Here is a 26,042-nt window from a genome sequence, read left to right as displayed (position 1 = left end):
TCAATTTGTGCTTCCTTAAAATTAGCATAAGAATAAGAGCCCCTCACAGAGAGGCTGTGAAGATGAACTGTGACCATTTATGTAATCATATTTTTAAGCATTTTTATTAGTTGTACAGGGAGTTTTCATTATAACACTTCCATTTGTGCTTACAATGTACCTTGGTTAGAGTCACCCCTCCATCACTCTCCCTCATCCCCCCCCCCCACTTCTTAAAGCAATTTCAACAGATTTCATTGTTCCATTTCCATATAAGTATCTAATATATATTGACCATATTCACCTTCCTTTGCTCTCTTCATTCACCTTCCCAATAGTACTGACCCCCTAACAGGACCTGTTTTATGTTTCCATCCTTCATTTCATAAGTGTATATTCATTGTTCAAAGAGGTTTCACCACGGTATGTCACACATGAATACATTATTCTTTAATAAGATTAGCCTTTTCTATTACTCTCGCTTACCTTTTCCCTCTACCCCCATTACTCAACATCTTTCAGTGCATTTCATAATGCCACTTTAATACACAGATGTGGTATCTTCCAATATTATTCACTCTTTATCATTAACTTTTTCTCTACTGCCTATCCCTACCAGGCTCACTATTATAAACATGTTATAGGTAGGTAGGTAGGTAGATAGATAGATAGATAGATAGATAGATAGATAGATAGATGTATAAGTATAAATATATGAGATCATGTATGTATTTATGTTTAATTTTAGACCCTTTTAGGTCTAGCTTCTACATATGAGAAAAACATGCAACCTTTGTCTTTCTGAACCTGGCTAACTTCACTTAACACGATGACTTTCACTTCCGTCCATTTACCTACAAACAACATAATTTCATTCTTATTTAAAGCGGAATAAGACTCTATTGTGTACATACACATTGTACTAATCCATTCATCAGTTTTAGGGCATCTGGGCTATTTCCATAGTTCTGCTATTGCAAATAGTGCTGCAATAAACATGGGTGTACAAGCGTCTCTATTGTACCCTGACTTTCATTCCTTTGTATATTTGCCCAGGAGTGGTATAACTTGATCATATAGCAGTTCCATTTTTAGTTTTTTGAGGACCTTCCATACTGTTTTCCACAGTGGTTATGTTAATTTATATTCCTTTGTCCCACCATTCCATCCTCACCAGCATTTGCTGTCATAGCCATTCTGATTGGAGTGAGAAGAAATCTCAATGTTGTTTTGGTTTGCATTTCATTTATGGCCCGGGATGTTGAGCATTTCTTCATGCATTTATTGGTCATTTGTACTTCATCTTTTGAGAACTGTCTGTTCAGTTCATTTGCCCATTTACTCATTGGGTTGTTGATTCTTTGAGAGTTTAGTTTTTTGAGTTCCCTATAAATTCTGGTGAATATCTTTTATCAGATGTATGGCTGGCAAAGATTTTCTCCATTCTGTAGACTGTCTCTTCAATCTGGTGACTGCTTCCTTTGCTGTGCAGAAGCTTTCTAGTTTGATGCAGTCCTATTTGTCAATCCTTTCTCTTAATTGTTGAGCTGTTTGAGTTCTATTCAGGAAGTACTGCCTATGTCTATACATTCCAGTGTTTACCTATTCTTTCCTGTAGTGATTTCAAAATGTTAGGTCTCTCATTAAGATCTTTAACTCACTTTGAATTGGTATTAGTGCGGGGTGATAGACAGGGATCTAGTTTCAGTTTTCTACATGTAAATGTCCAGTTTTCCCAATATAAGTTTGCACGCACATACTCAACACATAAGGCTATGTGTTTGCACATATGTATGTATTTTGTATATATGTATACATACACACATGTATGCACAAATGTGTGCTTGTAAGAGATTTCTGTATATGCTTAAAAATCAGCTAAAAGGTTGGTTCTAAAACATTAATTAAATAGATGGTCATTAGACTAAAGTGGCTCTAGTGCCCTGGTTCCTACATAAACAAACTACCAAAATCAGACTCATTGCCTATAAATGGCCAGTGCAGAATAAAATGAAACTAAAGTTCAGCCAATCACAAGTGCCCAATGAGACATCAGTGATGCTGTCTTGAATGCACCATCTGAATACTCCAAATAAGAAAACTGGTCAAACTAACCAATCAAATAACTTATTTCCTCTGTGTTCACATTCTCTTAAGCCTCCTCCATTACAGCCTTGCACACTCCAGTTTGGAGCTGCCTGCTTCTTGAGTTGCTGTCTGTTCAAGAAAGCCCTTAAATTTTAATGAGCCAAAGTTTATCTTTTATCAGTGATTATCTTAGGTTAGTGGAATTCATTGTCCACTTATCCCTGTGTCCTCTAGACAGTGGTGCCTTGGTTCCCCCAGTTTCCATGGAAGCAGTGTCTATAGCTGACCACAATAAGGGAAAGGATGTTCTATGGATGAGGATACACCCTTCTATTGGGGGTCACTTCAGCAACTTTGTACTTGACACTGAAAACTTGTCTTTAATAAATGGTGCATTTTATTTTCCCACAGCTGGGGCCATGCCAGAGGCATTCATGCTGCACTTTCTAAATACCTCAAAGACAGTCTGGGGCCACAGCCAAGGCAGGCAAACAGCTGGCTAGCTGCCAGTTTCTTGGGGGTAATCCGAAGACCTCTGGCTGAGTGCTCAGAGCCTGGTATCTCTTGAAGCCCAGAACAAGGGAGGCAATGCTGCCTGCCAACCCCCTGTATTACCACAACCAGGGGCTATGCAGGCAGAGACTGAGTGAAAGAAGCTAAGCACAGGGCAGCTGAGATCAGGTCCCCTCTAACATTAAAAAAAAAAAATCCAAGTGTCTTTCTGCAGACCCCTCAGGTCCAACTCTCCCAAAGGCTTCCACTGATATGATCAACATGTTAAAACATTGATTATCAAATCTTACACATGAAACCATACTCAATGGAATGCAAATATCACACAAATAAACCACCCTGGAAGGGAAAAGGAGGCATGAGATGCACCAGTGGGGACCTGGAAATTGGTTCTCCAAAACATCGATCACCAGGAAACCAGAATCATCCAACTACTCAGCAATTGGAAACTGGGTCATCACTTGTATACTATCTGGTTTTCCATCACTGTGAAAAAATGCCTGCTATAAACAGCTTGCAAAGGGGAAAAGTTTGTTGTGGCTCACTGTTTCAGCTATTTCACTTGTCTCCATCGCTTTGCGCCTGTGGCATGATGGAACATCATGGTGAAGTAAAGCTGTTCAAGTCATGGTGGCTAAGAAGCAAAGAAAGAAACAGGAGGGGCAGGGCTCCCAATATCCCCTCCAACTGTATATCACAATTATCTCACTTCCCTCCACTAAACTCCACCTTCTAAGGGTTCCATAACCTTCCAAAAGTGCCATAAGCTGGGACCAAGCCTCTAACACATGGGCCTTTGGGAGGCATTCAAGATTTAAACTACAGCACAGGGGAAGTAATAAGATAGCATCTTTAAGAGAAAGTCCAGATGAGAGCCCCAACCCTGTGTGAGCTGGATGGTGATTATCCTTCCAGGGATGTGTGTGTCTGTGAATCTATGTGCTGGGTCTGTGAGTATACATGAGTACTGTAAGGAAACAAAATTTTGCGACTCACTTTTTTTACTTAGTGCTATATTTTGATCATCCTCTCTTAACCATATAGATCCAGCTCATAGATTCAGCTTCCAGGAGTAGTAGGGGTTCCTGTCAAGGATAAGTCATTGGAGTTGTTTCTGTCACTCGCTGAGCAAGGCCAGCTCCGTTAGGGCCAAACTGCAAGGCCCTATGCATACTATGGTAATGCACCTTCAAAGTGTCCTTTTCTTTATTTTCAACTAAAACTCTATAACCCGAGCTGAACATGCTCAGAGGAATTCCTGTCCACCATTTCAATCTTCCAAACATGTGCTCCATGACCTCATGGAGTACACCCAAAAATGTGTCTGTTATCTTCTGAAATTATGACCTTCCACTGAGCATGCTTAGGACTGTTCCTGCCCGTAAAGTGCTTACCTATGTGAACATGTACAGGCTCCCCAAATGAAACCCCTATGCTTCCTTTGTTGGAGGAAGGCATCACTTTAGAAATAATTCCTGGGCTCTTCTTATCTGCTGAGATAACAAGTCTTTCTCCACTCTATTATGGTTGTGCTTGTTTTGACTTTGCACTCACCAAGATGCAAACCCATTGCATTTAGTTACATTTCCTGGGTTTATGATACAGTCCAGAGTCAGTCGTGGCACCCTGTACCTCTGATCATGGGTGCTCAGTGCATGTGGGCTCATTCTCTTCGACATGCAGGTGGAGACAAGTGAAGCTCAGGCAGGGTGTTTATGCCACCTCCCAAGTCTTTCCCTCAATCTTGGGTTCCTGTCCTGGTCCCAGTGCTCCCAGCCCTGCAGCTGCAAGTTGGTGTGTTTTATGGGCTTTCTTGGGAAGTTCATTCCTTCCCTCCCAGTGCTGAATCCTAGAAATCACTGGTTTTGATGTCATTGGCTTTTTCCTTCAAAACTTCCTTTATGTCTCCAGACTACATTTGGCAACATTTTCTGTCTTCCAACATCTTCGCAGACTGTTTTCAATTTGTTTATTTCAAAGGTAAATACATAGACTCAACCTCACGAAACCGAAAAGTATGCTCTTTTAAAGTGAGATGGGTAGGTAGAAGAGCTGGTTCAAAGATGCAGACCGGGGAAAGAGTGTTATGCAACTCCAAAATCTTAAGAATCTGAGTAACAGAAAGAGCAGAGCACCCAGCTGGGAACATTCATTCAACAAATGTTTACAGAGCAACTTCTTAGTGCCAGGACTGTGCTAAGTGGTAAGGAACAAAGTGAGAGGGCATCCAGGTGCCAGAAGGTGCCTGCATGATGTTTGTTCCATGGGTATTAGCCCCCTGGAATTGCATTCCAGTGACACTCATTACCTGACCTCTATTGTCACTGCCCAGAGCTGCCCAGCACTGACAGCAGACACCATCCTGGCCCAGCTCCACAGAGGAGGAAAAGCAGGCACAGAGGCGAAGTGTTTGGCAGAAAAAAGAGCTCAGACAAACATGAGATTCCAGTAAAACACAGATTTTAAATATAGTTATCAGATCAGAAATCCAAACAGTGAGCACTTAAGAGCCAGGAGTGCATAAAATAAGAAAGTGTGCTCAGCAGTTTTCAGATGGTAAAAGTTACGGTCATTTTGCTCTTAATGCCTGGGAAGGGTTACAAATAGCCATCTATTCTTATATGCACACACACACACATGCACACGCTTTCACACTAACTTGAATTTTTAGATGGTTCCAAAATCTAAAAACCAATGAGTTACTCAGATGGAAAGGTTGAATGTGCCAAGTTTTCCCCAGCAATGAGTTACACCAAAGAAGTTAAAAGCATGCATGTGTGAAACAGCTCCAGGATACAAACCAGGACTCTGAGCCTCAGGGGAAGAGAGTGAGTCCCTCCAAGCCAGGGGCCCAGGGGCCAGGCTCATGAGAAAGACAGATAATAAGCAAATGAAAATACAACAAAGCAAGATAAATACCCATCAGGTAACAGCAAAAAGGTAGATGTGACCTGGGAGAAGCTATGGAAAAAGGACAGTGTTTGCACTAAAATATCAAGGTTAAGAAGCAAGTCATCACATGAAGAGCCAGGATGAGCATTTTAAGACTACAAAGGGAGAGGGATCCTTGTTCATTGATCTTCCCATTTGGAATATCATACTCCTTCTGTGGTGAGTGATTGGAGACAGCTTGGAGGCCATTGTGGAGGAGGGGAGAAAAGGTTGTAACCATAAGCATGGGTATTTGTGGGGGAATATGAGATATGTTTGCATCTGACTGGATTTGTAGATTCACAGAAGGAAAGGAGTGAAAAAAAAACAAACTCAACCAAACCTATCCTACATAGTATCCTACATAGAAGCAGGCTGGAAGGTGGGGAAGGAGAGATGTCAGTCCCTGCCTGATCAGGTTCTAATGGTTCTATGGTGACACAGGAGCAAAATGTAAGCTAGGGTGACACGTTTCCTCAGTGGGTAGGTATAGATAGATGCGAGTCCTATCACACAGTTTGCTTCCTTACTCCCACTCTGGCCCGCTCCAGCTCCCACTGAAGATTCGCTGGGGCCTTCTGCAGCCAGCTATCAACAAAGGAGTGACATAGAACAATGACAGGGCTTCAAATTCCTGCTGCTCACATATTTATCTTGGGAAACTGAGGGGAAAATCAGAACATCTTGAGAAATTGTTTCCCTTTCTTTTCTCAGTGTAGGAAGTCAGCCGCATGCTGACCGGGGAGCAGTGAAGTGACTGAAGACAGGAAGGGCACTGGAAATGAATGGAACTCTTCCAGAACATGGAAAGCTCACATTATTCCTGAAAGATCTGGGTACAGATTTGAGGTAATGAGGTTTCCAGGGTCCCCATGCCACTGTGTGAACCCATCCAAGGGTCAGAAATATTCACTCTGGTGAAATGTGCCGTCATGTTTTACAAGAACAGTAATGTTGCCAAATGAATCCCGGGAAAATTGAAAAGTCTGTAACTTTACTATAGGTGGGACTCTGCTTGCTGAAGTAAAGGAAAATATCATAAATATTATCACTGTGACTAATAAGGATTTCTACACTCCTTCAGCCACCAAAGGTACCTTGCCTTGAGTGCTCACAAGAGGCATGCCTGACAACATAGCAACCTTACACACACCTATACATGCACTGCTAAGAGACCCTACCTACAACTCCAGCAGGGGAAACTGGGATATGCTTGAAGTCTTTCATCCAGACGAAAATGCAGAACTGGTATCCTACCCCATCAGATGATGAAAGTGTTGGTGCCCAAAATATTAACAATGAAGCCCACTTCTTTGTAAATAATAAGTTAAAAATAGCAAGTGAATTGCTTTTGCAAAATAGAAAATGTGTGTTATCACTTGGACTGCAGTCACACAGGGACTGTCTATACTCCAGGTGTAGGAGTATATCTTCCATTGGTAAGTTCTACCTGCCCTTCCCCCACGTTAATGGACCTCAGGTTGTTTTAGCCAACAGCCATTTCTCTAAGCCAGGTATGGTTGTGATGCTATGGAATGAAAAGCCACTGCTCTGTTACAACAGCCAGAATGGACATGGATAGACAAGAGCTCCTGATATGGGAGCAAATTCGACATTACGTGGCAACAAAAGGAGAAAATGCTATAATTTGCCCAATTACCAAAACATAAGCTGTTTATGATAGAAGCTGGAATTCTGGTTCTACTGAGTTTTATGCTACTTGGGGTTTTGTGCTTGCCATAGTTACGGTTTTCAACTTGAAATGGGATCCTGAGCTTGGCTTTGCAGATGCTATATAAAGCCCTTATGGTCATAGATTAGTGTTAGATGGGGATCTGAGGAACACAATGCAAGGATGGATGTTAAAATCTACAAATTTATGTGCAAATATGTAGTTTCTGTGCCTACATATTTTCTTTAGTACCTAGCTGGGGAGCATATTTTAACAGCCACAAGCATTCCCAAAGTGTGTGTTGATACTGGATACAAGCTTTGGCATATACCAGCCCCATCCTGCACAAGTACCATGTGTCATCAAGTACAGATATATGGCAGGTTTCCTGGCGGCCATTTTTGGATGAACTATTATCCAGCAAAAGCAACAACTTTCCAAGCAGTTCCAAGTGGAGTACCCAACGACTTACCAGGCTTGCAATGACTGATAGATTCCCAGCTCTAAGAAATAAACCACTCACCAATTCTAAGGTACATAAGAGAAACCACCCCTACAATAAGAAATCACAACCAGGAAGTAAAAAGCCATTATCAAAAGCAGACATAAAAAAATCAAAGGAAATATGAAGCTAAAAAGGCTGCAAGGCAGAAAGAAATGACAAAAGCCTAGATTTGGAACCTACCCCAGACCAAAGAGTGTGCCTACCTCCTAGAGACACCGTGTCTCCATTAACATCTGGAGACTGTGAGAGATGAAAAATTTGAGTGTAAAGAGCTGAAAGTGACTGAACCACAAAAGACCAATCAGCAACTGAACACAGCTAGAAAAGCAATGAGATGGAATAATTTTTAAAGATACCTCCCATACTTACCTGATAGGGGAGATACCATGATCACGAAGGTGGTTTTCCCAGGGCGAGGCTTATGCATTGCACTCCGGATGTGCTGATCCCTGCGATTTCCCCAAATGTGGGAAACTAGACTGCATAATTTGTGGTAGTGGGGGACTGCGTTCACGTTCTCCCCTGAAAAAAAAAAAGCTACCGCCCTTCTGCAGGAGCTAGAAGATTAGGAACTGGTCACTTAAAGATTCACAGACAGCATGTTGGCTAGCAAAAAGCAGTGGAAATCCATCCGGGCCAAACCCAGGAGTGCACCCACGTATCCCCTTACCTTCACGCAGAGCTCATCTATCATTCTAAGCATTTATCCAAGCTTTGGCACATATGGGAAATTATTTAATAATGTCCACTAAGTTGGCTTCTCCTTTCAATATGCTCAATGAGAAAAGAGAATTTTTTAGCTAAGCTTGACAAATCGAAAGACAATTGTCATTGCTGTTAAACAAATTGTCCAGGTACAAGAGAACAGTATTTACCATGACAATGAATGAGGCATTTCAAGTTAGAATAAGTAAATGTAAGTTCATCAGATTAGCCAATCAAAACAAACAGGGAGAATGAAGTTTGTTCCTGTAACCTTAAAATAAATATTCATTTCTTCCTCTTGAACTTAGGTTAACTCACTAGGTGTGTTGAGTTTCAGTCAGTAACTTTGAGGAAAACGGAACTGATTTCTAGCCCACTTCTTTTTAGGGAATCCTTAAAGTTTCCACTATTGTACTTTAAACTCAGACAGGGGCTTTACTCTTGCCAGTGCATGCTGCATACTCGGGGGCCCCCAGAAGAGTCTGAATACAGCAGTTGGTATTATTGCTCCTCACGAAAAGGAATTTGGCAATCTGCTCCGTGGACTGGCATGGTCAGGGATGGAGCTGAACACGGGATTCTGCTGGGCCAAGCTTCACACTTAGTTTTGCGTATCTATTTTGTGCTTCCTACAATCTCTGTGTTAACATAGTCAAGACATAATTTTAAAATTCCATGTGGAGTCTGTCTGGGAGAACATTAATAGTGCATGGGAATGTTTCCAGCAAATAACAACTGTAAGAAGACAAATAATGAAAGAAAAATACTAGAATATGAAGAAGAGAATACAGTCACCTTAGTACTCAAGACGAATCGGTGCTAAGATTTCCCATGGAGGAGGATGCTCCAGCCTCTTACTTAACAAGGCACAGTATATATTTGCCTCATATATTTTAAGTACTTCCTAGACTATTAATAATATCTAATACAATGTAAATAGAAGTTTTAATGTATTATTTATGGAATAATGACAAGAAAAGAGTTCAGCACAGATGTAATTTTTTCCAAGTGTTTTTTAACTGTGATTGGTTGGATCTACAGATGAGGAACCCACAAATATAGAAGACTGACTGTAGCAAGTGACAAGAAAGAGACCTGGAAGAAGTGTCTTAAGAAATAAGACTGCAGGCCTTCAGTGCCACCTGCAGAGCAGGCCTGGGAAGTCCTCTGAAATCCTGCTGGGCACAGGTGACTCTGCAAGACCCAGTCACCTGAAGAAGCAGATCCATGAGAAGCACCCAGCAGAGTGGGCACTGTCTACTGAGTAGCAGTAAGTCGACTGTGGCTTTTCTCCATTTTCAGTTTTATCTTGAATATAAACTTGAACCGTGGCAAGACACAGAATCCCTTTCTTGAGCTTTATGTAACTGATTCTAGGTATGATCACTTTCCATGCTTTAGCGTAGCCGAAGGGAAAAAATCTGACACCAGTTAAATCAAACAAAACTTTTCTGAGCAAGCAAAGATGTCTCAGAATACCCCACCTACAATGCGGTAAGTAACATTTTTGCAATTTGGTGATCAACTTATTTGAGCATTCTTTGGCAGCCTTCATCCTGGAATTGGCTGAGAGTTCAGCTACTGTGATTGGCTGAGACTCAGTTGCTTGGTTATCAGGGAATATGTTACCTGCCCACCAAGCCAGGCTGCAGTTTGTGGTATATGGAAACTCCTTTGGGTCAAATTTTATCACTCAAGTTTAGGCCAGGTTTTATTTCTGGAGAAATATGCCATCTCTCCATTCCCTTATTCCCCAATACACACAAGAATCAGAAGGTGCAGGCTCCCAATGCCATGTGTAGAATGGGCCTAGGAATTCCTGGTTCTTCCAGCTCACTCTGAAATCATGTGGGCTAGATACAGAGCCCACAGGACTAGACAGCCATGAGGTTGTGTGATGCTGTAGTACTCAAACTTTATAATGACGAAGCCGACTGAGAACTGGGGAGCATGTTCCTGCTTCCATAGTTCCTAACGGTACTTTGATGGTGGCCTGTAAAGCAGATACCTAAGGCAAACAGGTATTTGAAGCCAGAGACTCCATCAGACTCAGACATTGTTGAGAATTAAATGATTACTCCAGCAGTAGTGGGAAGCTCTCCCAAATGGAAGTGATGCTCTTGGATAAAATAAAGATTGTGGATGCAACATTACTTACCATTGTCTGAGAAAAGGTAATAAAATAAAGGGTTTCATTTTCTTCCTATAAATCTTTCCTTAGAATAATTGACTCAAGTGAGCAGGGCCACTGGGATCTCCAGGCAGAACCCCTGCAAACTCAGCTCACACAAGTTCAGGGGCACCACAGAGAATGACATAGGCAGCTTCCTGTGATGGGAAACAGGTCTTCCGGGGAGTCCTAGAGAAAGTCTTGGAATTCCTCCTCCTGCTGCTGTCACTCTGTGACCTTCATCCTTTCCTTAATCCCTGGATGGAAAATCTAGGAAAAGCTCTTTCTTCCCTCAGTTCCTGGAAACCCACTGGAAGTCTGGTTCCTGTCATCCCTGCAGCCCAACCCTTCCTCTGGGAGAACCTGATTGAAGAGGGTGCCCAAGAGATTTACTCAGGGCTGGAACCAGAGAAGACAGAAGGGCCCGGGAAAGCCATGGGGAAGTAGAAGCCTTGCCATTTAGCCGAGTTTCACAAGTTGTGCTGTGCTTGAATCAGAAGTGCAGAAGAGAAGAGAAGGCTGTTTGTGTCTTTGCTTCTGCTGTGCTCCAGTTGAGAAACCATGCAGTGCCCCTTGCTGTTCCCAGGACACTAGCTGGGGGACCACGATTCATGAACCACACTTCAGCCTTGGAATCAGCATCACATGATCACCAGCCTCCTGGGGATCTGCTCTCTGTCCATTCCATACGAATCTGTTATTTTGTTCAAATCAATGTATTGTCTACTGGGTCCTTCCACATTTGTTCACTCAGTCAATTTACTGGCAAAATTGGATTAACTTTGAGGCTTAGAGTTTTTAACAGTTAACAAGACAGGAATAGCTCCTGTCCTTGGGGAGCTTATAACCTAAGGGGAGACAGGCATAAGCCAATTTAATAAATTAATAACTAAATTGCAATTATACCTTGGTATTAGCAGGAGGTTAGTTTGGTATCCCACAGATACCAAAATCTGAGAGTGCTCAAGTCTCATATAAAATGGCTTAGTGTTTGCATATAACCTACACATATCCTCCTAAGTACCCAAAGTCATCTCTATTATAAGTGATCACTTACAATATCTACTACAGTGCAAATGCTATGTGAACGGTTGTTACTCCATATTGCTTCTGGGGGAGGAGGGGGAAAAGGAGAGGATACTAAGGGGTGATGGTTATCAAAGTATATTACATATATGTATGTATATAAAATATGGGGAGAGAGAGAGAGAGAGAGAGAGACGGAGAGACAGAGAGAGAAAGAGGGAGAGAATAATGAAATCCACCGAACACTGTTTTTAAAGGGGGAAGAAGAAGAGAAATGGAAATATAATGAAGGGGGTGAACTTGTTTAAAGTACACTGTATACACGTTCAGAATTATCACAATGAAACCCCCTAGTATTATTGATGCATGCTAATTCAAAAATAAAATTAAATTGGAAAAGAATAACAGCAAGAAAAAAACCTGTACATGCCTAGTACAGATGCAATTTTCTCTTAGTGTTTTTCATCTGCGACTGGTTGAATGCACAGATGTAAAGCATGAAGATACGGAGGCCCAGCTAATTGCATATTGCAGTAAGTGTCATGAAGAAAACTTATAGAACCTGGGATGGAATGCATTATACTAATAATTATGTTGAAAGTCAGTGGATTAAGTTCTCAAGTTAAAAGAGGAGTGGGGAGGGGAAGTGATTGCTTGGTGGACACAGGGTCTCCATAGGAGGTGACGAAAGTGCTTTGGAACTAGATAGAAGGCATGGTTGCACATCCTGTGATTGTACCAAATGTTACTAAGTTGTTCACTTTTAAATGGTTAGTTTTATGTTGCAGTCCATCTGTTCATATACCTAAGATCATCCATTATAATTTGCGATTTTATTTACTAGAGGACTACAACTTCATGTTTTGCATCACAAAATTTATTTATATTTGAAGTTAATGTAAAGCCTTCTCTCTTCAGAATAAATATATACATTACATGGAATGTGTTAGGTGTATAAACAATCTATTTCCTTTTTCTATTAAGGCCCATCTCACTCTATGGAAAGGTGTCAGCATCTCAAGTAAAAATGATGTTTCGGTGTTCATGAGAAGCTTTCCTCAGCCTTCTTATTCTCCAGGCTGACCTGTCTCTGAGCACTTTGTATTTTCTCCCTGATCAGGCTTCCCAAGCCCTCATGATTTACTCCAGATCCACTATGATCCCTCAGCAGTGGATTGGAAAACAGGTGGGTTCTAAGGGACATATGCAGGCAGAATATACAGTGTGGATGCACTGGACAAGGACATTCACAGCCCATGTAGGAGGAAGAGGGATAGCATGGGAGGCCACCCTCCTACTCAGAACAGCATGCAATTTAACACCTGTGCATTGTTCATTTCTAGAAATTTCCATTTAATATTTTCAGACCATGGTTGACTTTGGGCAACTGACACTGTGTCGATAAGGGGGAGCACAGCATTCACTATTGCTTTCAGAAACCTCTTGCTTCTGTGGAGTCTGATTTCAATCTGATGCACATTTATAGAAAACCTACCTTCTCTCGTATTTGCTTAGCTTTTGGAAAACACTTTTTGTCATTGATTTTCGGCAGTGTCACCACGGGATCTGTGTACTGCTCGTCTGTTATTTTCCTTCTATTTAATACCCAATGGGCTATTTCAATTTGAGGGTTCATGTTTTCATTTATGAAAAAAAAGGCTTCTGTTATTTTTTTCTTCCCTTCACATCTGTGGGCTTTTTATTACCAATTACAGGTCCAACTAGACAACTAGAATTTGGAACTCTAATAAAGCTATTCTGCCCCTCAAAGCTCCTTCTGTACTTTCCACTTCTTTATTCTATGGGGCTACATTTTGGAAGAATTTCTGTTACAAATTCAATCTTCAGCCATGTTAATTGTGCTCTTTAACCCACTTCTTTTATTTTATTTATCTTACTTACCCCAGATTGCTAAGGTTCCTTTTCAATTTATAAGTAAAAAATCTCATCCATTTCTGTGGTGTTATTATACATATATTGATATTAATTATCCTTATTCTAAAGAATTTCCTGATTTGAAACTTTGCTACCCCAGGTACTATCTTGTTGTGTAATTTGTAATTTGAGTGTATTTGACATGTCCTCTGATATTGTGGGTTTCCTCCAGTGTTTGGAGATTCTAGGTTTTATGACCGTCCTTGCTTGTTGGTTGACCTTGGCAGAGGGGGTGGGAAGAGGCAGACATATATTCCTGCTGAATAAGTTTGACTCACATTCTACATCAATGTATGTATTGCTATGTCTCTACTTACACTGGTACAAATTGAATCAATGGAAAATGAGTTCCTGTCTTCTCACACAGTACTCAGAACCTATGGCATCAGTATATCCAAGAAGGAGGTCTGTCCTGATGTTTAAGTATACCAGTAATGACAATTAGTAACTCTGACGTTGGGAAAATTATTTGACTTCTCTGAGCCTCATCTTTCTAACCTATAAAATGGGTATTGCATAAGAGTATTGACAGTATTAATTATGACCTTCTAAATCTGTGTACTTGTGCCTGACACATAGAAAGAAACAAACACAGATGTTAACTACTATTTTAGGTGGTTCAGATCAGAGCCCAGAAATGGAGAAATTGAACTCAAAGGAATGTCGGAATGTCACTAATCTTAGAATTGGTATTGTGATGATGGGTGAAATATATTGATTCAGGAAATTCCCTGAGCCTCACTCACTATTCCCTCGTAGAAATCTATTGCTCTTCCTGTGTCTCACATCCTGAAAGGTCAGATGGGACAATCCCTGAAACGTACCCCATGCAGTCCCACAGAATGGAGGTGACACAGGAGGCCAGTCCCGGGCATGAGACTACACTTGATCTTAACCAAAAGGCAGAGAAGTAAGAATGAATTTGAATCCTTAAGCAAATTGTATTCATATATTTGAAACTTTTTTTTTTGGTGGTACTGAGGTTTGAACTCAGGGCCTTACATGTACTAGTCAGGTACTCTATCACTTGAGCCTCTCACTCTGCCAGCCCTAAGATTGGTTGTGAGATCACACCTGTAATCTTAGCTACTCAGGAGGCAGAGATCAGGAGGATTGAGATTCAAAGTCCGCCTGGGCAAATAGTTCACTCTCAAAAAAATCTGTTAAAAAAAAAAAAAGGGCTGGTGCAGTGGCCCAAGGTGCAGGCCCTGACTTCAAGCCCCACTACTACAAAAAAAAAAAAAAAAAAAACAGATTGAGCATAAGAACAGGGAACTGTACCCTCAGGAGTGCACAGCTTTCTCCTGGAGATGAAAACTCATGGGCCCTGGGGGTTTCTGTCCTGCAGGCCCATCTGCTCTCTTTTTTTAATTCAGGTTCACTGGTAGCTCTGAGGACACCTGATCATCTTCTTTCTTCCCAAGAACTGAACAAGCCTAAGTATAGCCAGAATCAGCATCTGTTCCCTTAATATGGAAAACCTCCAGAGCTGCCAAGGCTACAAGGTAGAATGGGATCTGAAAAGCTCGGGGCCCTTTTCCCAAGACATAAAACAAGTTTTAGCACACATATGCCACACAAAATCTCCATATGGCCCACTTCTTCCCCCAGGGTCCTGGGTGGGGTGTAGTTTTCAGAGACACTGCTCTGCCATTTGTGGTGGGCTGTGTTGGTCCCTTGATGCCGGGAGAAGTGATTTCCTGCTGGCTCCTTCCTGTGACTGCAAGCTCTCCTGCTGAGGCTGTATCCCAGTTCTCCTGACAGTAGGAGGGCATGCTCTCTGCCTTAACCTTGTTCCTTTCTAAGTTGCCCATCATTCCTCCCTCTCTAGCCTCAAATCAGTTTGATCTGTGGACAATAGGTTGGCCTCAGCTGCGACCTCTGGAGCCTCCAGAGGGGCCCCATTGCTGGCAAGTCCAGCAGGTGACCTTAGAGACCAATGAGTGCCACCTGATCACAGCCAACCCCCTAGTCATAATCCTAGCAGATGTGAAACTGGGGAAGGCATGTCATTTCCTCCAATCATCACATTCTAGTTTCTCTTGTCCCCTCCCCATCTCTCTCTCTCTCTCTCTCTCTCTCTCTGTTCTTACTGCTCCACCCCAGAGGATTTAACTGAGCCAAGTTCTCTGTCTGCCTGGACACCCTCCTCCAGCTGAGCAGCCAAGAGGCTGACTGACTTTTGGGCCAGATCAGACTTCTGACTCCCCAAGTGCTGGACAGAGAGGAAGAGTCCAGCTGAGACCTCCTCTTCTTAAGTATTTCCAGCTCAGCTAGTCAGGACAGCGTGGCTCTGCACACAGGGTATGCATGGGTCAGAAGGGAAGGGACAACCTCTGTAAACATCAACAAGAACCATTGGAACTGGGGCCACAGCTGGAGCATTGCCATCAGCCTTCCAGTGGATGAACAACAAGATCTTGAGTCAGGACGAAGAGGGAACATCAGGACTAAGTCTCTCACCAGATCTTACCTGCTTTCTCTGAAAGCCCACAACTGCCTTGCTTGGCATCAGCTTCATCTTTCACTGTAACTCTCCACTATCCCCCTCATCCTTTCCCTTACCTTTTCTATCTCCTCATCCACCACCTTCTCCTTAACCGTCTCCATCACCTTCTTCCTCACCTTCTCATCACCATCTCTATCACCCTCTCCCGCACCTTCCCCATCACCCTCTTCCACACCCTCTCTTTCACCCTCTCCTTCATCCTCTCCATCACTCTCTTCCTCCAATCAGTCTCCATGTCCTGTTGCTTCTGTTTCCTCTGTATCCTGGGCTGCTCATTTCTTTCCACATCTACTCACTTTGGCTAGTATCATATCTTGTCTAGATTGTTCTGTTGATCTTGTCTCTAGGATTGCCTCATCCCCACCCTCCACTCCCAAATCCACACTTCAGTCAGAGTAGTCTTTTTAAAACACAGACCTGATCATCATATTCCTGTCGAAAAAGTTTTTTCCAATAAACATCCCTATATGAATATGTCTTCATTGTTCTATGGTGGACAACAAAACCTTCATATGACTCCCAAGCCTTGACACAATCCAGTCCCCACCCACCTTTTCCACATCATATCTCATGTCCAGACTCTAGAGTGCATTTGAGATCAGTGACTGAACCAAACAGAGCAGAGGTCTCATGACACTGGGCGTGATCCCATGTCAGCAGAGATCGGGAACCACAAAAGGGACATTGGCAGATCATTGGTGGGATCTGCATAAGCTCTACAGAGTAGCATTGGGTCGTGTCACCTTCCTGATTTTGTTCACTGTATTTGGATGATTGCGCAAAAGTTGTATGGGAATTCTTTGTGCAACTTTTATACCCTTTGGTAAGCATGAAATTATATAAAACGTAAGTTTACATGAAAACAATAAAGGTGTAGATTAATTGAAAATAATGAAAACTGATTTCGGAATTTCCTTAGGATGTGATGGCCTTTCTGTGTGCATGTGTGGTGGGCATGACAAGGGCGTAGGGGATGTGAGGGCCAGCCTCACTCAGCTCAGCAGCATCACACCAGAGTGCAGTTTCCCAGGTAAAGGTAGGCAGATTCCAACTCAACACACCTGCCCGAGCACCTTTAGCTGATAGGCCAAATGACTCCACCAGACTTGGACAAACACAGGAGCTGCTTCCTACCAGCTTAGCTTTTAACATTCTAAGGACAGTGCCTGAACATTCATGGTTTTCACAAAGAGAAGAACCCCAGGAAAGAGAAAGCCTGCAGGCCCCAACCCTGCCTTTCATCCTCCAGCCACTAAGGGTCAGCCTCCACCTTGTCCTCAGGGCAAGATAGGATTGGCTGAGTCTTAGGTTGGAGCTTCCCTTCAGATGTTAGCAGTGCACAGCGGGGTGCAGGTGGAACCAGCCTGACTCATCAGGTGGAGACTCAAAGCTGAACAAACATTCCTGCAGTCTGCTGTCGGGCCAGTGCACTCCATGACACGGCTGGTCTAGCTGCTCTCCTGCTAGGCCTGGCAGCCAGCAGAGCCACCATGGCTTCCTGCTCCTCCACTTCCATTTCTCCTGCTCAGAGGCAGGAGGCCTGGTGCTAACTTACCCAAGTCCCAGGAGAAGGGGAGCTTGGCTTGGACATTCAGGGTTACATGGTGACCGTTTTCCCACACAGCTACCCCAGGGCTGTTAAAAAACTATTCTTTAGCATGCAATGAAATCTACCCCTGTGACTTTCTTCTAGAGATCAAAGTTCTACCCTATGGTGATGACACAAAGTCGGTTTGTTTGCTCTACCACATTGTAGTCCTTAGACATCTGGAGACAGCAATCTTCCCCACCTCCAGGCCTTTCCCCCGCCACCAGATTAGACAGACCTTTTTGATTAAAATTCTTTCACTTCATAAGTGACAGGTTTCTAAGTCCCTCAAAATATTAATCACTGCCTCACACATTCATTTTCAAAGTTTTTCTACAAGATATTAGACTGAGTCCAATTTCCAGGTGAGTAGTCAGCATAGGGGACGATAGCCTCATCCTCTGATCCACAATCCATGTCTCCTCTAATGCAGCTCATGGAGCGGCCTTTTACCAACGGGCGCCATCATTAGTTCCCACTGAAGCTGCAAGACAGCAAAAAACTAACTCTCTGTTGTGCAATTAAGTTTTGAATGTGAAATATTTTATGTGGATCACTGCTCATTTCTGCCTGTTAATTTTGTCTCTCTTCCTAGTGCCCCCAAAAGCATCAGGAGGCCCTCCTAATGAAAAAGCACAGTTTAGTCTGTTTCATGCTGCTCTAACAAAATACCACTGACTGGGTACTTTCATAGGAAAGTAGCACCAAGAAATGCTTCCTACAAAGAAGAATGCATTAAATTGATCTCTTTCAAAGACATCTCAACTGGGGATATTTCTGCTTCAGCAAACTATCAAAAAGAAGGCCTTGTGCTAGATTTTCTTTCATCCCATAATGCATCAGGTAATGCACAGACACAGGTAACCTTGACTTCATGCAGGAATCCATGATTTCAAAATGTGTACATGAGCCAGGTCAGCTGGGCCAAGTGGTCCCACAGTTAAACTATGCATGGGTTAGACCATAGCTAGTTTAATGCTCATTGAAGGCAATTTCTGGGTGGTAATAAAAACAGTATAGCCTGTGATCCGAGGAGGTGTGTAGAGCCTTTAGGAATGCATCTTCCTCAGTCATCTCATGTAAGTCCAAAGGCACCATATTCAGCAGACGTTTCACTTCATTCTGCTTTGAAGTTACAGCGATGTGTTCTTTCATTTCAGATGTTCCTTTTCCCCCATTCTTTTCTCTTTTAGGTTTTATTGTTTTCAGTGATATTCAAAGCATCTTTAATCATACATCTCAGAGTCATGACATTGTATTTAGTTAACAAAACTACTAAGATATTTAATACAAAACAAATGTATGTGAATGAAAACTCTAAGAATAGCATTCATAGAACTTTCAAATCAAACCACTGAGAAAAAGAGAACCTAAGAAAATTAAGAAATGTCACAAAATTTAGAAAGTAAGTAACATTAATAGTGCTAAACACCATAAATATTAAATTATTTAATTTTGCAAATTCTATGAGCTATGCATTCTAAAGATAAGAAATTTTAGATGCAGAAAGATTAAGCGAATTTTTATGGTAGTCTTTTGTAGTAGCTTTGAGAGCCAGAATTTGAACCCTGAGCCCATACCCTAACCATGTGTTTCCCCTTCCTATAAAGTCTTCTAAGTAGAAGTCATAAAATTAGATGGTAAATAAAACCAAATGTATCACTGATTATATAGTGACTGCTAGGTTAAATTTCACTTTTGAAAGACAAAGATCCTCATATCAAATCAAATACATAGTTTACCTAGTACAAAAACTGCATACTCACAAACACATATAAGATTGAAGTTAAGATAGACAACAGAATCAAAACTGCCACAGAGGCCTGCTAATCTCCTGCTGTTCACATTCTACAGAGGTGAGGCTGTTGTTCCAGCCTCCAGCCTCCAGCTGGTTTGCCTTCCCAGTCGTTTGGGTGCAGGTCTCTCTCCAGGAAGGAATTATCTGACCAGTGCCATCCAGAAGACAAGTTTTCTAATGGAACCCAGTGACCATGTATGTTAAAATGTAAGCAGGGAGGGCATGTTCCCATGTGTGTTTTCTGACTACAAAGCTTGACACATTTCCCTCTCTAGAAGAACAATCAGGGGATCCAGTCTTGTGTTACTAGCTTTCTATTCACTGGCTCGTTGAGTAACTTGGTCATCCCAGTCTGAAGGACCAGGATTCCCCAATTCAGGAGAGAAGGAAAAGAAAATTTCAGTTTTCCATTAGACACAGGACTTGTTCTCCATAACAAAGTCACTGTTGTTCTTAGAACTCATTCAGGTTCTAGTCTCAGTTGATTAGGAATCCAGAGGAGAAAATGTAAAGTATTTACCCAAGTGCCAAGGATAGAGTGGGATTTTTACAACCTTATTTAAGAAATTGAGAGAATAAAAACACAAAAAACAGAGGATTTAAATAAAAAATTTCAAACTTGACTGTATAGCTACAGATATAAAATAAAGACAAAGAGATGCTGTTTCTATCAAAACAATACCATTTTCCAAAAACAAATTGAAATTTATAAAAATCAACGGTACTGTGTTCTTTACTTTCAATAAAATTTTAATTAATTTTAAAGAGGAAAAACACCAAATCCATATTCTTAGAATAAAAGGATTACTTCTTTGCCCAAAACAAGGTTAACACTTAAAAAAGAAATCAAAGGTAAAATTAAAGGCTCTTTAAATTCAGAGCATTATCTGTGAGATTTGGCCAAAGAAGTATTCTGAGGAACATTTATAGCCTTACGTGCCTTGGCTTTAAAAAATACTGAAATAACATTGAGTCTCAAAAAAAAAAAAAAGAAAAACTTCATAGTAAATCAAAAATAATTACATTTTTTAAGATGTTAAAGGCAGAATTCATGAAGCTAAAATATAGGTTAACAAAACAAGAATGGTATAAAATAAGAATGAAGTAATATAGTGAAATAATAAGAGTCCTCTTTGAATAGCCATCTAAAACCTACCTGATCCTCAAGAGTGCTCTCTGAGCTGAAGGTTTCAGCCCTACCTGGTGGCTCCACCTTCTCCCTGAAACTAGAGGGCTCAGAATCAACTGGTGTATCACAGAGCCCTGGCGATAGTCCGTGCTGGAGTGTGTGCTCACTATCTCAGAAGCAGAAAACTCCATTTTCTTTTCCATAGCTTTACCTAAAAAGTCCTTTCTCTAAATGTCACACTCTGGCAGTTCTAGCAGGTAGATAGGTGAGAAAAGATGTGTGTGTGTGGAGGCAGAGATGATCTCTCTCTCTTCAGTGAGAATGTGACCATCACACTGTGGCCACCTGAAGGTGACAAGAAAGGAGGAGGCATGTCCACGGGAATCACCTTCAGGGACCTCTGGGTGCCTGGTCTTCTTCCCCCAGGCACAGGCCAGTGGCAGCCACCCCTAGGAGAGATATGAACACTCAACTTCCTTTGCCTGCGTGTTCTGGAAGAGACACTCGCATGAGAACTGAATTCAGAAGGTTTGGCCTCCTCCCCTGAGAGGAGGATAGAAGGGACAATCAGAAATAGATAAGGACAGGACCAGGACCTGCTTCTCCAGGAGGCTAGGTCCTCACAGGACAGGGAAGAACCACAGACCTTCATCACTGGATGGAATGATGAGCCAGCCATATTGTGTCTTCTAGAAATTCACATGTTGAAGCCTTGTCCCCAATGCTTCTAAGAGGTAAAAAGGTCAAAGGAGGTCATAAGGAGAGGCCCTACTGCAAGGCAACTGGTATCCTATAAGAAGAGGAAAAGAGACTAGATGGATGCATATAAAAAGCCAGGTGAGGACACAGCAAGAAGGTCGCCACCAGCAAGCCAAGAAGCAAGGCCTCATCAGAAACCAGCGCCACTCACACCTTGACCTTGCACATCAGAACTGTGAGCAAACTAATGTCTGTTGTTTAATCCACCCAGTCTGTGGAACTGTAAACAGACTAATACAGGGAAATGAATAACAAAATGCAAAAAGTTCCTGTAGTGGAAGCTTTCATGTGTTTCTTCACGTGTTTGAAACAGAAGTTTAATAGATTCACAAATCTCAAAGGTAGCAAACACGTAAGTGTTGTTTTTTTTAACTAGTGTTTAGTAAGTTTAAAATGATATATACCACAGAATGTTAGGGAAAAAACTCCATTAACAGATGAATGTTAGTTTGGAAGTGCAGCAACACACCTCCACGTTATATTGGTAGTTAATTCTGCAGAAGGAAGTCAGATTAGAAGGACGGGTGGAAGTAAGACTTGGGGTCCACAATTGGCCCAACAAAGACCTTCAGTCCTTTAGGAAGAAGTGGCTGGTCCCGTGAGCTGTGGGGTCTCCAGCAATGTGAGCCTGCGGTTCCTGACCGTGACCATATAGCCCTACCTGCTCCATAACCTTGTAGACAGTGCCAAGGGGGACCGGGGACCTCAGTAAATATCTGTTCTCTCTGCTCACTGTCTCCACAGGAGGGCTGGGTTCACGTTTAGCTACTAAAGCCTCTTCCTCCATGAGCTGAATATTAAGAGATGGAATCCAGCTAGATAAATACACCAAGTCCCCAAGGCGAACACCCTTGCCAGCTCCCATAGCCAAGAGAAGTTTCCCATACAATACAGCCCTGCAGGGCAGCCAAGGGGTCTCCTCGTGTTTCAGATTTTGGAGGAGGGGCAACGAGGAACGAAGGATGATCAGCCCTGTATCTTATCCCAAATCACCCTTCCTCACTGTGCTAAAACCACAGGAGACCGGGGGATTCTCCTTTGCAAAGGAGGACAAGAGTTTGCTCACAGCTGGCTGGATCCTGGAAAACAGCAGCAGGGTACAGCGGACCCATGTGGAGACCCTAAAAGGCTTTGAGAAGGGGCCACAGGAAGACCAAAGCCTGATTCTGTTATTAATGTGCACACGGAGACAATGCAGGCAGACAGGCCTGTCTTGGAGTGAGGACAATGTCTCTGCAACATAGTGTCTCTTTTTCTGGGCTCCTGGCTGTCTGGAGAGGAAAGGAAATGTGAAGGGAAGAGGCAAGGTCATATCTTGTTCTAAAGTGATGGCCAAATGGCTTTGTCAGATGCCTAATGTCATTGTCTCTAAGATATTTGTATTATGGGGACAGGAGGCAAAGTAAATTGTGTTTAATAATGAGCACCAGCCCAAGTTCTCACTGTGCTTGGCAGAGGAGCCTGCCCTCTGTCCAGAGGCCAGCGTGATGACATTGTGCCACACACCTTCTGGGAAGGAGGAAATCTCCAGGCTTTGTGAGGATCAAGAGAAACCAAAAGCATCAGCCCATTGCAGTGCCCTGGAGCCTGGTTGGGACCACTTAGTTGGAAATGGTATTAGGAAAAAGAGGCAGGAGACAAAAATTAAGAAATTAGGGATGTTTGACTGGAAGCAAGAGCAGTTTACAAACTCTGTTCCCATGTGCTGTTCCCTTGACTCTCCCACCCTAAGACTTACACTTGGGCCAAGGAGACGAACTCCTTCCTACAAAGTCTTCAAGACAGGCCAATTCACATTTAGTCTTCACTAACTTGGCGCCTGGACACAGGAGCCCCAGAGAAGGAAGCTAATTCAGTCTTTATAGAGGGTGGGAACAGTATCCCTGAAGGGGAATAAATAAACCAAGACTCAGACATTTTTTTTTCCTAAACATAAGTGCAAAAACAGAGAATCAGTCCCAGAGGTTCTCACTTTAAATCTCTGTCATGCACTATGTTCTCAAAATTAAGCCAGATCCTAAACTGGGTAGTACCACCTTGCTCATTTTCAATTGGCTCACACAAAGATCCCCCATGAAGTTGTTCTGGTGATGTACCCAGAGGAAGATGACTTACGGAGGGTACTGACTGAGAGGGACAGTCCACGACCCAGGCTCCCTTGCTCTGCCTTAGCTCAGGGACTCCCACCACTGGTGAATGTCAGCTAAGAACCAGGAGACTTCACTGCCCTTGACAATCACCTGATAAGAACCACTGAGGATCCACACTCACTATGTGCCCAGCACCCTCAGACACAGTTCACAATATTAAAAAGGAAAATGGAGTCAATTAGATTCTAAAGTGCTCATCAATCTGAACATGCAGCAATTCATGAATCAGCAGCTAGGAACCAGAAGTGGTTTGGAAGCTCTACTCCACAGAGGGAACACAAAAAGGAGGCTTTTATGACACGCTAACAGTAGCAAAGTACAGTAAGTACCTGATTGGTTACAGGTGCACACTGGCCTTGTCTGCTCTATCCCTTTGGAAAATCTCTACTTATATAAGTTGGTTGCCTGATTCCAATTGGTTGAAGTTAAGTTCTGTTTTTCTTTAATATAGGCATTTACAAGAAATAGCTCAAGTTAAGTTTTGCTAATGTTTGCAAAACAAAGAAGATTAAGATCACTTAACTGGCTGTGTCTGCTCAGGGATTCTTCGGACCTGGTTGCATTTTGATTTTCCTCAAAAAGACATTGTGGTAGCTGCCTATGAGATTGCCCCTGGGATCCTCTATCTGGTGCATGGCTTCCAAGTCTGTACCATCAAAGACTTCGCAGCTTCCCCTTGCTCTCACAGTTGCTGGCACTGGGGAAGCCAGGTGCGGTGCTGAGAGGAGACTGAAGAAACCCTCAGAGAGGCCCCTGGACAACTTGCCAGCCATGCGGGTGAGCCACATGGAAGAGGGGCCACACAATGCAATCAGAGGACACACACCAAGTGAAAACAACACGCTGAGCTTTGCCCAAAGCTGACCAAAGAAAACAATGAAAACTGGTAAACTGTGTAATATTTTATTTTATTTCATTGCCCCCAGAGCTGTGAGTAGTCTCAAGGGAGGGTTGCCCTTGCTCTTGGTATTTTAAAGCCAGTAATTTAAGGTGATTTGTTTGCAGCCGTAGATAACGAATGTACATTATTAACTAATTTAACCACAAAAATAACAAGTGGCAAATATGTTATTATCCTTATTTAATGAGGAAATGGAGTAAATAGCCAATACACATCTGGCACAGCCAATTTTGAATCCACATGGTTTACATCTCCCTGAGCTATCCAAGGGAGTAGTCAAAATTCATTAACATGTTTAAAATGAAAAGTTTAGCTTCTCAGTTGCACCGGCCACACTTCAAATACTCACGTTGCAAAGAGTGAACACAGGATGTTTCCATCATTCAGAGAGTTTGATCGGACAGCACCGAGGTAAAACACACGGTGCCAACCACTAAATCTACCCACTCAAAATCAATTGAAGACCCTTGCTGAATTCAGAGGGGTTTACCACCTTGTTACTCAGTCCTGGCTGTTCAGACAGAGGGCTCTGGACATTTGAATATCATTCCCCAAACCGGCTTTATCAGTGTGGGTGAGACTCCCACCTCTTGGAGACCCTCTACCTCCTTTTCATCCTTCCTCAACTTTCCTAGCATTGGCACTCTTCTTGTCACACAGCACAATAGCATTTAGCATGCCACAGCACCATGTATGGGCCAGATACTCTTTTCCCAGGCTTTTTGTCCACCAACCAATCATGAAGCCCCCACATGGAGCATTTACTTAGCCCAGGCCCAATGGGCATCAAGCCACAAAGGTATCAAGGAGAGCAGGTGTAGCTTCTTATTTCATTGATTTCACAGCCCATTGGGAAATTCAGGCAAGAAGATGTGCTCTGCACTAGAGAAACCTCCAAAGTGCTTTGGAAAGTCAGAGACTGGCTAAGGAAATTTGCATCTGCTTTGAGGTGTTCAGGAAAGACACACTGACAGACATCATTAAAACAGTAGACTATTACAGAGGCACCAGAAACCAGTAGAGAAGGGAGAGGCATTTCCCATACAGCCAATGATTTGTCTTCACATTTAGGGACTGCATTCTGGGTCTAACAGCTTTCTGATAATTGATGCACATGGGAGGGTGACTGGAGTGCCCAACACCATTTGCACACAAATTCTCCACTTCCCCACCAACCCTCAACGGGGCTCTGGTGGGTGGCTGAGAACAGCAGGCAGGAATAGGGCAAGGGCTGTCAATCTTGATGTAGAGAGACTGGTAAAGCTACGAAGAGCTCTAGGTCAGTTCACCGAATCAGTTTGCCAAAGCCAATTCACAGTGCACATCAGACAAGTGTATTAAGTAGGGTATAAGTCGGGGATTGGAGGGGCAGGAGACTGGGCAAAGACAATGTAACACTCAGGTTAAGGACACAGGTCCACAGGAGGGACATGACAGTAAACTGCCTTTAAGAGAAATCTCACCCATCCAGGGCATATGCAAAATGCAGAGAGAAGTGAACCTTGAAATAAAAAAATTCATTAAATCACAGCTTTAGTTCATCAATCTGGAATTTTGCTCAGTTGATTCTCTGTGAACTAGCCACTGGCAAATTATTTCTCAGTGAGCTGATCTGTGTCCTTGAAAAAAGGCCCTAACCAAAACACTATGCTATGGTTTCCAGAACAGTCACTCTGGTCACCTA

The 26,042-nt window shown here is 42.5% G+C and overlaps 1 non-coding gene across 1 annotated transcript; it reads left to right on the top strand.

Annotated features, from left to right (window-relative positions):
* Window positions 1-8,049: 8,049 nt before the first annotated feature.
* On the top strand, window positions 8,050-8,213 carry LOC141425068 (U1 spliceosomal RNA). Its single transcript, XR_012450178.1, has one exon. It is a non-coding gene; the product is annotated as a U1 spliceosomal RNA (small nuclear RNA).
* The last annotated feature ends 17,829 nt before the right edge of the window (window positions 8,214-26,042 follow it).

Source organism: Castor canadensis, chromosome 7, assembly GCF_047511655.1.
Source record: "Castor canadensis chromosome 7, mCasCan1.hap1v2, whole genome shotgun sequence".
In the NCBI taxonomy this organism is placed as follows: Eukaryota; Metazoa; Chordata; class Mammalia; order Rodentia; family Castoridae; genus Castor; species Castor canadensis.
This window is presented reverse-complemented; position numbering and strand designations above follow the sequence as displayed.